Here is a 13,282-nt window from a genome sequence, read left to right as displayed (position 1 = left end):
TAGTGGAGTAAAAAGTACAATATCTACGTCTGAGATGTAGTGGAATAAAAAGTACATTATCTACGTCTGAGATGTAGTGGAGTAAAAAGTACAATATCTACATCTGAGATGTAGTGGAGTAAAAGGTACAATATGTACGTCTGAGATGTAGTGGAGCAAAAAGTACAATATCTACGTCTGAGATGTAGTGGAGTAAAAAGTACAATATCTACGTCTGAGATGTAGTGGAGTAAAAAGTACAATATCTACGTCTGAGATGTAGTGGAATAAAAAGTACATTATCTACGTCTGAGATGTAGTGGAGTAAAAAGTACAATATCTACATCTGAGATGTAGTGGAGTAAAAGGTACAATATGTACGTCTGAGATGTAGTGGAGCAAAAAGTACAATATCTACGTCTGAGATGTAGTGGAGTAAAAAGTACAATATCTACGTCTGAGATGTAGTGTTTAGTGGCGGATCGCAAACCACCTTTTATACTGCCACCTCGCTTCTGTGTCGCGAGTGATATCCAAGAGGAGGATTGTAACCAATTACTGTAAATAAAGAGATACGAAGGTGACAGGGTCCGCCCACTTACTGTCAAAAAGAAAATAAGCTTGTGAGCTAGCCGGTGAAAGTTCTGCGAGCAGAAGAGCAATAATAGAAGTCGTTCACCAGAGGCGCTCCTCTTGCTCAATGCATGGTTTTCTCCTCTCAGGCTTAAATTTTGCTCCGGCGAGCAGAAATATTTTGCGTGGAGTGATGTGAAAGCTGTTTGAGTTGCATTCAGAGGGCCTCTACACACAGGCGCGCGGGGATCTCATTTGTGCTCACGGATATTGGCTTGCCCTCATACTGATACGATGCAAACCAGATATCACAATTAAAAAGCTAGTCCGCATGAGGAGGGGAGGTGTTCTAATATTCACCCACTCCATACACTCCCTTCTCTACCACCACTCATTAGACCTCTTGAAAAAAAAAATTGGATCAATGCTCACCCAGGCCTTTGACCTCAGAATCTTACCTGACTGGAATATATCATAACTGTGCATTCCCTTCCTTCCCACACACACACACACATTAATGCATTGTCAATTAAACATTATACTAAAACACCTTGCTTTAAAACACACAATATCCTTTATTACTAAATATTATATTTCTTAAATGACCCAAACCTGTCACACTGTGACTGAAGTAATGGCATGCCGCGGCCGTTGAGTAAAAATTGGTTCTGGGGGATCTATATTCAATAATTCAACTTGTGATGACCCCTGTGGCGTCTTGTTGTGTGCTGTGGGATTCACCTGTCTGTGCTCTCGCTGCAGTTATTCGTTAGAGCAACACGTGAGGGTGTTCCCGGGTTATTTAAGACTGGATGCAGCTTGGGTGGGCTCGGAGCTCTCCCCCTCCCGCTGGAGCTCTGACTGCAGGTCCAAGGCGGCAGCGGAGCCGCATCTGTGTCTGTCCGCGGTGGGCTGGTCCCTGCCAGAGGCTCTGCTGCAGTCTGAGCTGATGGAGTTTCTGGTGAACCTGCACGATTATGTCTGATTTTTGGCACCGATGACAAGTTTAGTCACAAAAACAGACATGGTGTCTCACCTGAAATCATCCTCAAAGTTTACCCGACGTACATCAGATCAATTTTTTAATATGCAGCACCAGCCAGGACCACAGCCGCACAACACCAAGTCAAGAGACAACAAACCATCCGAAACAAGGCAATGAAATAGAATAGAAGTGGAACTGTTTGCCGTGGTTGTGCATTAGTCATCAGCCTCTGCCCTCAGTCTATCAATGTGTGCGTGAATGGATGAATGTTGACAAGTAGTGTACAGCGCTCTGAGTGTTACAAAGAATAGATTATTTTCTGTCTAATCTATTCTTCGAAACACCATTTATTCTATTTCTATGATCAGCACCCAATACATACACGATATGTTAGGACTCAAAACCATCCAAGACATCACCCTCACAAAGAAAAACATACAGAGAGCCATTCACAACCCAGCAATGAGGCAGCTAGTCCATGAAGCACCGGAACATCCGTCTACATAACAACCAACATAACTGTAAAAATCCCACCACCAACAGTAACCCATGATTACATTCAACTTCTTTCCATCTACATTTCATATGCCCCATACATCTAATGTATCATCATTCTTATTCATTGTTGTCTTTCTCTTGTCTCCCTCAATTGAAAGCTATACGAACAAACGAACGATAAGAAAGAAATCTATGTGTATTTTCACTTTTAAGTACAATTAAGGAAGACATCAATACTGTTTGGAACCCAAAGTATGTCATGAGCTGTGAATCCCCTCGTTTATAGATGTATTTTGAAAGGATTTGACCAGATTTTCCTCTCCTATTTTGCGCTGACATTTACACATGGGCTTAATGTCCGAGCTTCTAGCAAAGTAGGTACTCATTTTTCATTTATAAGTATTGGTTTGTCCCATCCATCATTTTGACCTGCAGACCACCTTTATAAATATCAAATGGAGCCACTGCTATGTATTCATGTCACCGCTGTCACAACTTTCCACTATCATCACAGACACCTATCTTATGATAATACCAACGTGGTCTTTGCTAGCCTTTGGTTATGAGACTCCTTCCTCTCAGTGGAGGCATCTGTTAATGAGAGCTGGTCTAAGATGTCACTTTGTGGTCCAAAATGGTGATACGCGTTGACAAATGATAATTACTCTAACCTTCATGCTTAGCCACTGACCTTTTCTCAGTAGGGACACATGCTTATTACATTACAGCAAGAACAGGCTTTTGTCAGGGAACTCCCCTGAGACTCTGAACTCATCAGCATGCCTCAAATGCAGCTTACACCAGTAAGGTTAGACTCAGAGGGTGCCTTTATCTTTGCATCCTGCATCACACTCTGCCTTTAGAAGGTTGTGTAAATGGGCAAAACAAATCAATGGATTGTTGTATGTTGGGATGGTCCCTGTAATACAATTCATTTAAGATTATTGTCACACTGGTCATCAGAGTAATATGTTATTCTAAATGACTTTGATATTACAGGAGGTACCGTGTGTACTATATGTATATGCTTTCAGCTCCTTGCATCTTAACTATACAGTACACAGTATTCTGTACATTCACATTCAAAAATAAAAACAAGAGTAGCTGAGCATTCCGTGTTTTTGCTGCATGACTCGAAAAAAGAAAGAAAAAGACAAAATACACAACACAAGGACAAGAACGCTATAGGTTACAGACCCAAATCTATAATTATAATACACTTGCTTAGCAGATCGTTGCATTACCAATCTCTCTTGACCAGACTACTCCGTTCTACTTAGATTTAAGGTTTCTATACATTGTACTGGCTGTATATCTTAAACAGTCAAAACTTTATTAAATGTCTCATATAATCCTTTATCTGTCCATGGTCTATCGAAGCCATTATCTCTATAAAGCCTCTGCAGAACTGAGGCTGCATGTTCAATCATTATCAATTCTATGAATCCTTTATCCAGTTACTGCAGTTACCAGACTGCAGAAGATAAATAATGAAACAGTAATTAGCTTTAATCGAGCTAAATCCTATTCTCTCTGGCTTTACAATTTGGCCTAAATTCTTAACATTAGGACTTTTTTCACTCTGTAATAATAAGATTTTTTCCTCCAGCAGTTAATAATTGGTTCTCTTATAGTGGACATAAAGGAAACACTAATCCATTTATTTGTTTTAATTATTCTTGCTATTTCACATTAAACACCTTAAAATAAGGTTATTTAGGTCCTCAGACAACACCACAAAGAAGGAAGGGATATTGGTTATATTTTGACATATCCAGCTGACGACCTCACACTCGTGAAAGGCTCACAACGTGACGTATTTGCCATTAGAAGCCAAATAAAATGGGCATATTTCCGGTTCATATCCCTAACACCCCTTTATTTCTCTGCTTCGTAGGTTTATTGAGTCAGATTCTTACTATTTCATTCCCCCAAAGAAACCTTACAAAAAGCTTTTTTTAATTTCTTTAAACCAATATTCAAGTATTTTAAGTGGAATTGATGATATCAAGACAATCTCGTGAAAACCTATATTCTAAGTTTCGTCTGTTAGGATCTTCTTTACACTAAGAAAAACCTATTACATAAGCGAACCACAAAATTACATGTAATGCCCTTTAAATAACATATTAACAACAACCGCCGTTTAAGATTATAGTGAAAATCTACATAAAGAGCAATTCACCTGGACACCTGCTGTCGTAACCATGAAAACCACAGGCATGTTCGGCTGAAAGTCGCCAGTGAACGGCGCAGCTTGATAAATTGAAACATTTGCGATACCACTTTCTTGCATTCGTTTGAGCATTTATTCTTCCATTACCAGGTAATTTATAAAGGCAAAGTCAGGTGTGTGCTGTGAACCCTAAGAGCTTCAGTACGCCATCTTGTCACGAGACCATTCCCCCTCCTGTAAGGTGTGAATCCTAGTGGAATACCAGTTCCCCAAACTACAACGTGCTCTGCTTTAATATTTTAAGAATAGGACTTCAAGGTCCAACCGTCAATTTGCTCTTTTGACAGAGCATCAGGAAAATAGGTTTATAGAGGAGGTGACATTCATTACAGCGAAAGGCAGAGGGATGATAGGCTTTCCTTCTTATCCTGGCAGATTTCCACCACTATAGTATTCCAAAGGCTGAGATTCTGGTGACGTGAGCTTTTTACCAACACGATCTGTGTTGTCTTGTGTTTATACTTTCTACCGATATACAATAACTCCAGGGCAATGTTTATCTCTCACGTAATGGACAGACTACTGAGATAAAGTATAAAGGGAAATGCGGAATGCTGTGGACCAAATCATTTGCTATGTCATATGCATTGCTGAATGGATAAAAAAAGTTCTTATTACTTACCACTTAAATGCTCTTCAAGGATAACAGAACATTTAAATATAAATAACAAGCAATCTCAAGGTATTTTTTTTCCTGTAATGCACCTTGTATTCCATCATGCATTAGTCTTCGACCATCTCACTGTGAGTGGCAGCCAATTAAATCTCACCATCCTCTATGGAAATAAAGACTTGCGATTAACTGTTGCTGCCTGTACCACACATAGTAATTATTAATACTGAGCTGTCTCATTTCTCACTTGGAGAATGGTCTGGCAAGGTACAGTAATTAAGACTGACCCAACACAGATAATGTTAGCTTGTATAATTGGATACATCACAGATGTGGGCCACCTGACCTTTCCATTACCTCCATCTGAGAAGTTATCTGTTCACACTAACTTCCTCTCTGGCTTTCTGGTGGTTCTCCTGCAACAGCAGCCCGAGCTTCATGAAGGGCACATTCTCAACTCTAAACAAAAAATAAAAATGTGTTTCATCCTCTGCTTTTGTTCAATCAAAGACATTGTACATCCTGCAGCATCATGCATTCTCAGAGGAGATAATTGAAAGGGTAAATGGAATACAGCATAAACCATTTGTCTGCTGCTTTACTGTAAACAAGTATCACCCCAGGTCATAGCAGGGCTGTTTTATCACTATGGATGATGGGATCAGGGACTAGGAGGGAGACACAGCCTGGATCACCCAACTTGCCCGAGTTAAAAGCAGTTTAGCAGCATTTAGTTTGTGAACAGGACTGAAACTGTGTGTGTGTGTGTGTGTGTGTGTGTGTGTGTGTGTGTGTGTGTGTGTGTGTGAAGCACATAAGTCAAACCTGATTATTAGGCATTGTATGTCAATGTTCGATTGTGGACACCCAAGCGCCTGTCAATGTTCTTCATATACTTTACATCTACATACTGTAAACCTTCCTTGATTAAGCACATTCAACTGACTTTTCTTTTGTTGGGACTTGCCTAACTTGACCGTTATTAGAAATAATCAGTCTGTGTGTGCAGTCAATATAAGCAAGCTGAATGATATCGAACCACAAAATTGCACATGAGGTAAAAAAAAAAGATTTCTACAGAAATCAATGCTTGTATAACATTAACTCAAATCATAGCTCATCTCCAGCTGGGATAAGCTGACCCACAGCTCAGTGCACCATGCAAACATTTGCATAGCTCACCCACGACTTAGTGCACAGAGGAACACGGTGAAGTGTTACTAGTGTTTTATCAGTCAAAGGCCTACATCATACATTTTTTAAATATTTTTAGAAATATCTTTGGAGGGCCTTACTTAGAAAGACATGCAAGATATCTTCCTTTTCCTTCTTATTTTTAATTATTGTTAAGTAAAGAAAATATATATTTTTTTCTTAAAAGTATCTAGAGGTGTCTTTTATATTTTACAGATCAATAATAGACATGAAGGTAGAGCTATGATCCCTAGTATGCACAGTATAATGACAACACATTCTTTAATTTGTATGCATATTTACCTTCTGCCATAGGCATTATAATTTAAATACAAGCCTTGTTAATCAATGTCTTAATCACTCAAATCAATATTATTGATATTTTCATTTCTTATATTTTCGAAATGTATAGCTTAGATTAGAATAGATTTCTTTATTTGTCATTGCATGTTATACAACGAAACTTTGTTTGAACAATCTGTTCTGTTTAGCAGCATATAGCAGCAGCTGCACTCTTTACTATTTTTATATTAATAACCTCTTGAACCCTAGGCCTCTGGCTCAGGCCCCTGCTCAAAAATGACATGCCCAAAATTAATAGAGTGCATCTCTGCAACTATAATGTCCATTTTAATAATCTAGGTATCATCATTACGGTAACACCTGGTTCAACTGATCGTTTGATAAACGCACCATAACTTCAACATTTCTTAACCATTACATTACATTACAGTCATTTGGCAGACGCTTTTATCCAAAGCGATTTACAATAAGTGCATTCAACATTGGTAATCAAAAGAACTACTAGTCACCAGAAGTCATAAGTACATTTCCTTTTCCAAACAAGCATCTAAGAACATGAAGCAGAGCATAACTAGGAGCCAAAGTACAGTGCAGAAACAAGAAAAACAGTTAGTGCTGTAAGTAATACGAATACAATAAGTGCAACAAGCTAGTATGAAAACAATAAGTGCTAAGTGGAAGGCTCAGGGTAGCACTTCCTGACCAATATGAAACCAATTTCAGTAAGTTGTGTTTATATTGAAGGTTTTATGATCCACGCAGTCACATTAAAAAATGTCTTTCTTTTCCCAAAACTGTTGTTGAAAAACTGCCCAATACGCTGACGTTAACTTACTGCTCCAGAGTTCATGGATCACCGGTCTGTTCTTTGATATGGAATTCATTTGATTAATAGGTGATTATTTACATTTCATGTCATCATATCACATTTTCTTTTGGGAATTTTTAAAACTATCAACATTACAGTTTTAGCTGCCTGTTTACAACACGTTTGCTTCCATAGTTTATCAAATAGGCGCTAACGTTAGCTAGCGTTATTGTTAGCTACTCGTTGATCGTCGCAAAGCTATTAGCTTATTAAATGTAACACGTGTGTCTAAAATCGCATTCAATAAAGTTTATGTCATGTCTCGAATTTTGTAACAATAACTCTCAGCAGTATTTAGCTAACTTGTTTTAACCAACACTATCTAAAGTTACTAGGTGCACTAACATGTGGATTACCTAACAGCTCATGTTATACAAGTTAAACATCATCAATTGGTATTGATTTTACTATAGTTAAAGTAGTTTTTAGCATGGGTAACTTAAGCCACAGAGAGATAAGCAACATTTGTATTATTTATTTATTTATTTATGATGTACTATTAGCTTGGTGTTTGTCGTGTTGATAACTTAAAAAATGATCCTGTAAAGTATTGAATTTAGTTTTTGTTGACAGAGTCCCTCAGAAAGATTCATATCTCCTATCGGCACAGATCACTTCAAATGTGAGACAACGCTCCTAATGTCGGCTATAGCTAAATGATTAGTTTAAAAACACCCACTCAGTGTGACCATTAGAAAGCTTTCTTGGCAGAAGACTGATATTATATGCTAAGTTTATATGCAGAGAATGGCCACTGCACTTTATCTCCAAACAACACTAGTAATTCGTACCCTGATTTAATGGTAGTAAAATACTTGCCATTTTGATCAGTTTAAATAAAAAATGAAACCCCATCTATTATCATATAGTATCTCACCCTGGATTTCCTGGTTGTGTATATATGTGATGAAACATAATTCTAAGAGATTTAAAAAATTGTTTGATCTGACTAATATTCAATTTGGATTCAAACCAAATGTAATGGTTACAAATAAAGGTGTTGATTAGAGGTGGTGTGAAAAAGCTCTTCGTGCTCAAAGCAAAGGCAAATTAACAATTAAAAATGTATTTGTTTCTGAAAAATATAGTTGTTTTGTTTTCATATCCCTGCACCACATTTCTACTATTTGGCACCATTGTCAATATCATAATACACAGAGCTGTCAATTTCTGATAGCTAAAGAGACTACAGAGTAATAGTACTCTTTTGTGCTGTTTTGAAGGGTTTATGAATTAAAAAGATATTGTTAAAGTGCATCAGCCTCATAACAAAAGAGAGGAGCATCCAGTTTAACTTGTCTAATACATGTAAAACACAGTCACTAGTGCTGCGTGTTATGCACAGATAAAGACCTGACAAGCGGTGCTGGGTTGCCACGGACATCACTGAGAGCAGAGCAGATAGCGCTCGCTGTCTTTGTGTCAACAGAACAGCTGGGGAAGAGGACTTCACTCTTCATCATTGCATGTCTCTGCATCTCTACACCGAACCGCTTCACTTCTTTATCCTCACAAACCAAACCCGCTTTGTTCCACTAGACTAGACTACATACCATTTATATATGATACATAGTATGTTTTTGTGACTGATTTGGCTTTGCTTTTTAAATTCAGTGAAAGGGACGACTGTAGGCTGGGTTAGCAGACGGTAAGAGCTTTCTCTCTTGGGTTGGAGGGGTGCCTGGTCATCCTCTAAATCTATTGATTTGGCGCTGGAGTCTGTGGGAGATGCAAGAACATGAGTAGTGCTAAAATGAGACATACAACACATCTCGTATGATTATAGGCTTTCTGGATCCTTTGATGCTGTAAAGCTGATCTTCTTTGATCTACAGCTCCTCCAAAGCTGTAGATCAACAGCTCCTCCAAACACTTTTTTTCCCTCCACATGTTTGGTTCTGAAGGTTCTATACCAATGGCCAAATTGAGTATGATGACAAGGATGGTGGGTCCTGTTATATGTGCTACTTATGATTTTGTTTATGTATAAAATGCATATATTTCTTGTACATGAACTGCAAAAACACTGAAGTCTCAACATTAATGCAGAGTTTACCCTTGATTGTTAGTATATTTTATAGAACTGGGTCTTCCACAGAGACTTTCACACATATATCATACAGCAAAGCTTTGGGTCTGCTAGAATGTAGTGTTTATGGGTAAAGGTTGTGTTGTCTGCTGACTGTAGCTTCAACAAGAGCAAAACAAAATAGATGTCTCATCATAATTCTTTGTTTATATGTGAGGAATAAACATCTATAAACTCAGAAAATCATGTTCCAAATTCATTACGAAACTCCATTTGGAAATGTGTTTATTTGTTGAAAAGAATTGGTGTCAGTTGCTTGTAAGATCACCACAGGGTGGCTGTGAGTAATTGTGACGACACTATTTTGGTGCCAGTACTTAAGTTCTTCCTTCAGTCTATGAGGAGGAACCACAGACCCGTGGCAAAATTATGCATCTGACTGTTGTGGTGCTCCTCCACTTTAGTGAGTCTATCAAACTGTCTATAATTATGTGTCTTCTATTGTTATCTAATGTATACATTTACAGCACAATCCTGCATTTCTTGAGAACCTTAAGCACTGATACCATAAAGGCTTAATTTTGGAATTGGCTCGTAACCCTGACGTTTATATCTGTAGATATAAACCCTGTTGGTGGTTGTCAGATGTGTAACATATGTAAATTGAACTAAACATAAATTCACTCTAACCTTTATTGATGGTTGCAGTAACTAATGAAAACTGATGTATCATCCAGGAAGAAATATTTTTGGGGATATAAAGCTAGTTAAGCAATTACAATGCCATGACTTTATATGATACAAAACAAAAAACAGAACTTCAGTTTGTTTTTTTAATTAAATAATATTTAATCACTAGTTTGAATTATTATATCAAAACTACATTTAGGTTCCCTAAACTGTATTTATTGAGATATGATTTTGAGGATTAAAACACAGTTTTTTGGTGGTATTGTTGTAATGAACAGTGGGACAGTTGGCCCTATGTTTCCAGTGTTATGTTATGTTTGATTAACTACTACGCTATTACATTATTATGTAGCTAATTTATTATTGCCGTATTATCTCCATTATTTGAATAAATTCAGATTACTTCTTCTAATCTTTATCGTTGCCATTGTTTATTTATTCACTACTATTTCTGTATTATTCTGGTTGCTCTTATTATGATATTGATAAGGTGCCTGAAAATGAATATACTAATAATTGTGATTGCTAAAGCGGATACAAATATTCCTTATGTTATATTGGGACGTCTCTACAAGTATTAACCAAGGAAAATACATGTTGATTAAGGTTGACATTTTTACAATTATGATACACACTCGACCAAAAGCAGAGCTAAAAGTTTTTACTAACGTGTTCGACATATCAACTCTATAGAATAACAATATTAATGTGGTGTTTACAGCTCTTTCTGTTGCCCTGCAGGTGGCCAACAACCAATTCTAATGATTCTGCTTTAATTTAAGTCTAATTTAAATCAGTTGCACTGTTGAAATTGTTTCAGCCACAGGAAGAACATTGTGCTGCTCAGTAGCACATACTTGATTCCTTAAAGTGTAATCACATTTTGTTGGACAAGTGTTGCAGACTTTATAACTCGCGAGTGAGCAGTTAATTTACAGTTTAGGCTGACAACATGGGTCATTAAATAGAAGTTCATTATATATTTTTTAAAGTTTTACAGTCTGATTAAAAGTTTTTCTACTCATGTAGTAAAGGTTATAGGCAACTGAATCCCCAAAACAGTTCTTATGAGTTGAGAGCTGACATTTTCTCTCCAAATGGCATCTCCCTTCCACAGTCTCTGCATAATTGTCTTCTTCCTGTTTGCACGGGTGAGATCATGACACGTGCTAAATAGTGGGGTGTCCTGTCATCTTTCTTTAGGGCGATGCAATCTTTTACGGTGTGTGATGGTGGTGACCTTCATCAACACAGACTGATCTTCACACTCCTCTTGTTTGTCAGATTTTTGAAACTCAAGGAATTGCATTCACGGAATACTTTGTATCAAGTAGGATCAAGTGGGAGCATTAAAGTAGAACACTTTTGAAAATCAGGTAACCAAAAAACTCCAGCATTATCTTATATCAGTGGTTCTCAACTGGTCTAGCTGCGGGACCCACCATCACCCCTTAATGACAAGCCGCAACCCAAATTTTCAACTTCTCAAATGTATCTAATGAAGAGATGGTGCAGTTTGAACCTGAGCTGAAAATGTCCTCTGCAGTCGTAGTAGTAGAGAGCTCTCTTATGCAGAGAAATTGTTCCTGTCAGTCCCCGTCCCACACGTTTCACGTAAACAAGTAAAACTGCTTTGTTTGTTACGTCTGTAGATTCGTCCATTTGTAATGCAAAATGACCATTTGCCTTAATTCGAGCTGTGGTCTGTTGTTTGATGTCATCCAACATGTCTTCAATTCACCTACTCATAGTGTCATTTGACAGAGGTACAGTTTTCAGTTTATCCGCTGCGGATTGATCCAACAAATGCCGCTTCAGTTTTGACGGCTTCATGCTTTCTTGTGCCAGAACCTCGCTGCACAAAACACACTGAGGTTTTTGTCCTCTTTTGTCCTCAATGTAAGAAAATCCATACCTCATGTAGTCGGAGTCGTACTTGCCTTTCGCTCAATTAGCATATGAAAAGAAAGTTTGTGGGTGTTCTTCTATACTGTCAAATGGCGGGTGTGTATTAGCATTACAAGGCATTAACGCCAAATATTGTTAAGGAGTGTGAATAACTACGCTGCATAAAAAATTCCCTTCAAAATAAAAGCACAAGATTTTATTTTATTTTTTTCAGGCAAAGGTCTGCGACCCACTTGTGGGTCACGACCCACCAGTTGAGAATCACTGTCTTATATGACCCTTTGCTGCCATTGCTGCAGAAAAACACTTCACCGAAAAGCTTTCATAAATCTAGCAGGCTTTGATAAATATTTAGCCTCTGAGGCGTTTTGTAAAGAAATCACCTCATAACCCAGTGGTTCTCAAACTTTTTCTGTCACACCCCACTTTGGAGGAAGAAAAATGTTCATGCCCCACCGCCCCAACAAAATTGTAACAAAATGGTCCATCTTGAATTTTTATTGAAATAGCATTTTGTGAGTCCTCCATCTGTGCTTTTTCAAATAATTGAATAAAGAAAATAGAATAAAGAAAATTGCAATCACTTTCAAGTAAACCAGACTGCTCCATCAGACAAAAACAAATAAAATGTGCAATCACTTTTTTAGAACAATGCAAATAAAGTTATATCTGTGAAAAAAAGAACATCAATAACGTGCAACCTGTGCAAAATAAAACAAAATGAGTGCAGATATGTGTGAGCCATCAAGTTGTATCAGTATTAGTGGCTGCAATGAGCCTGCTTTCCACTACAAACCTTTTTAAAACGAGGTTGCAGACTCAATTCATGCTCACTGTTGAGCTTAGATCTGTATTTTGTTTTGAGAGAGGCAACAGCAGAAAAGCCGATCTCACAGAGGTAGGATGTGGCGAAGGGGAGCACAATGCCCACATCCCTCTGTCCGATGAGTGGAGCTCACATGTGAGTCGCCAAGGATCTCGGCCGTCGCGCTTGCGCAAACGTAACCTGTTAACGGCGTAATCTAAACATTTACACGAAAGTACAGACATTTCGCTATGTATTTATTAATGACTTAGTTTTGTGTCCATGTACTTTGTACTTTTGTAATATGTGAAGTTCTCAATAAAGTTCTTGAAAAAAAAATAATTCTGCAAAAAAAAATAAATACAAAATCTGCATTTCCCCCTGCGCCCCACCTGTAATACCACTGCGCCCCACAGTTTGAGAAATACTGTCGTAATGGAACTGAGACAACCTATGACTAACAGCTTCCCTACTAATGCACTAGTGTTTGGCTATTTCTCTCTATTACTCTATTACATTGTATCCATGTTGTCTATATTCACTCATAACATCGGCCTAGTTGTGATACAGAAACAAAAACACAGTTTCTTGCATTCCTACT

General features: G+C 37.8%; 1 protein-coding gene across 9 annotated transcripts in view; it reads left to right on the top strand.

Moving 5' to 3' along the window:
- The window catches only part of slc2a9l2 (solute carrier family 2 member 9, like 2), a 97,533-nt gene that overhangs the window by 29,450 nt on the left and 54,801 nt on the right, over positions 1-13,282 (top strand). The gene's annotated exons all lie outside the window — the stretch shown is intronic.

This window comes from Cebidichthys violaceus, unplaced genomic scaffold (assembly GCF_023349555.1).
Source record: "Cebidichthys violaceus isolate CVI_PGR_0920_01 unplaced genomic scaffold, fCebVio1.0.p SCAF_25, whole genome shotgun sequence".
In the NCBI taxonomy this organism is placed as follows: Eukaryota; Metazoa; Chordata; class Actinopteri; order Perciformes; family Stichaeidae; genus Cebidichthys; species Cebidichthys violaceus.
Note: the sequence above shows the minus strand (reverse complement) of the source record. Positions and strands in the feature narration are given on the sequence as shown.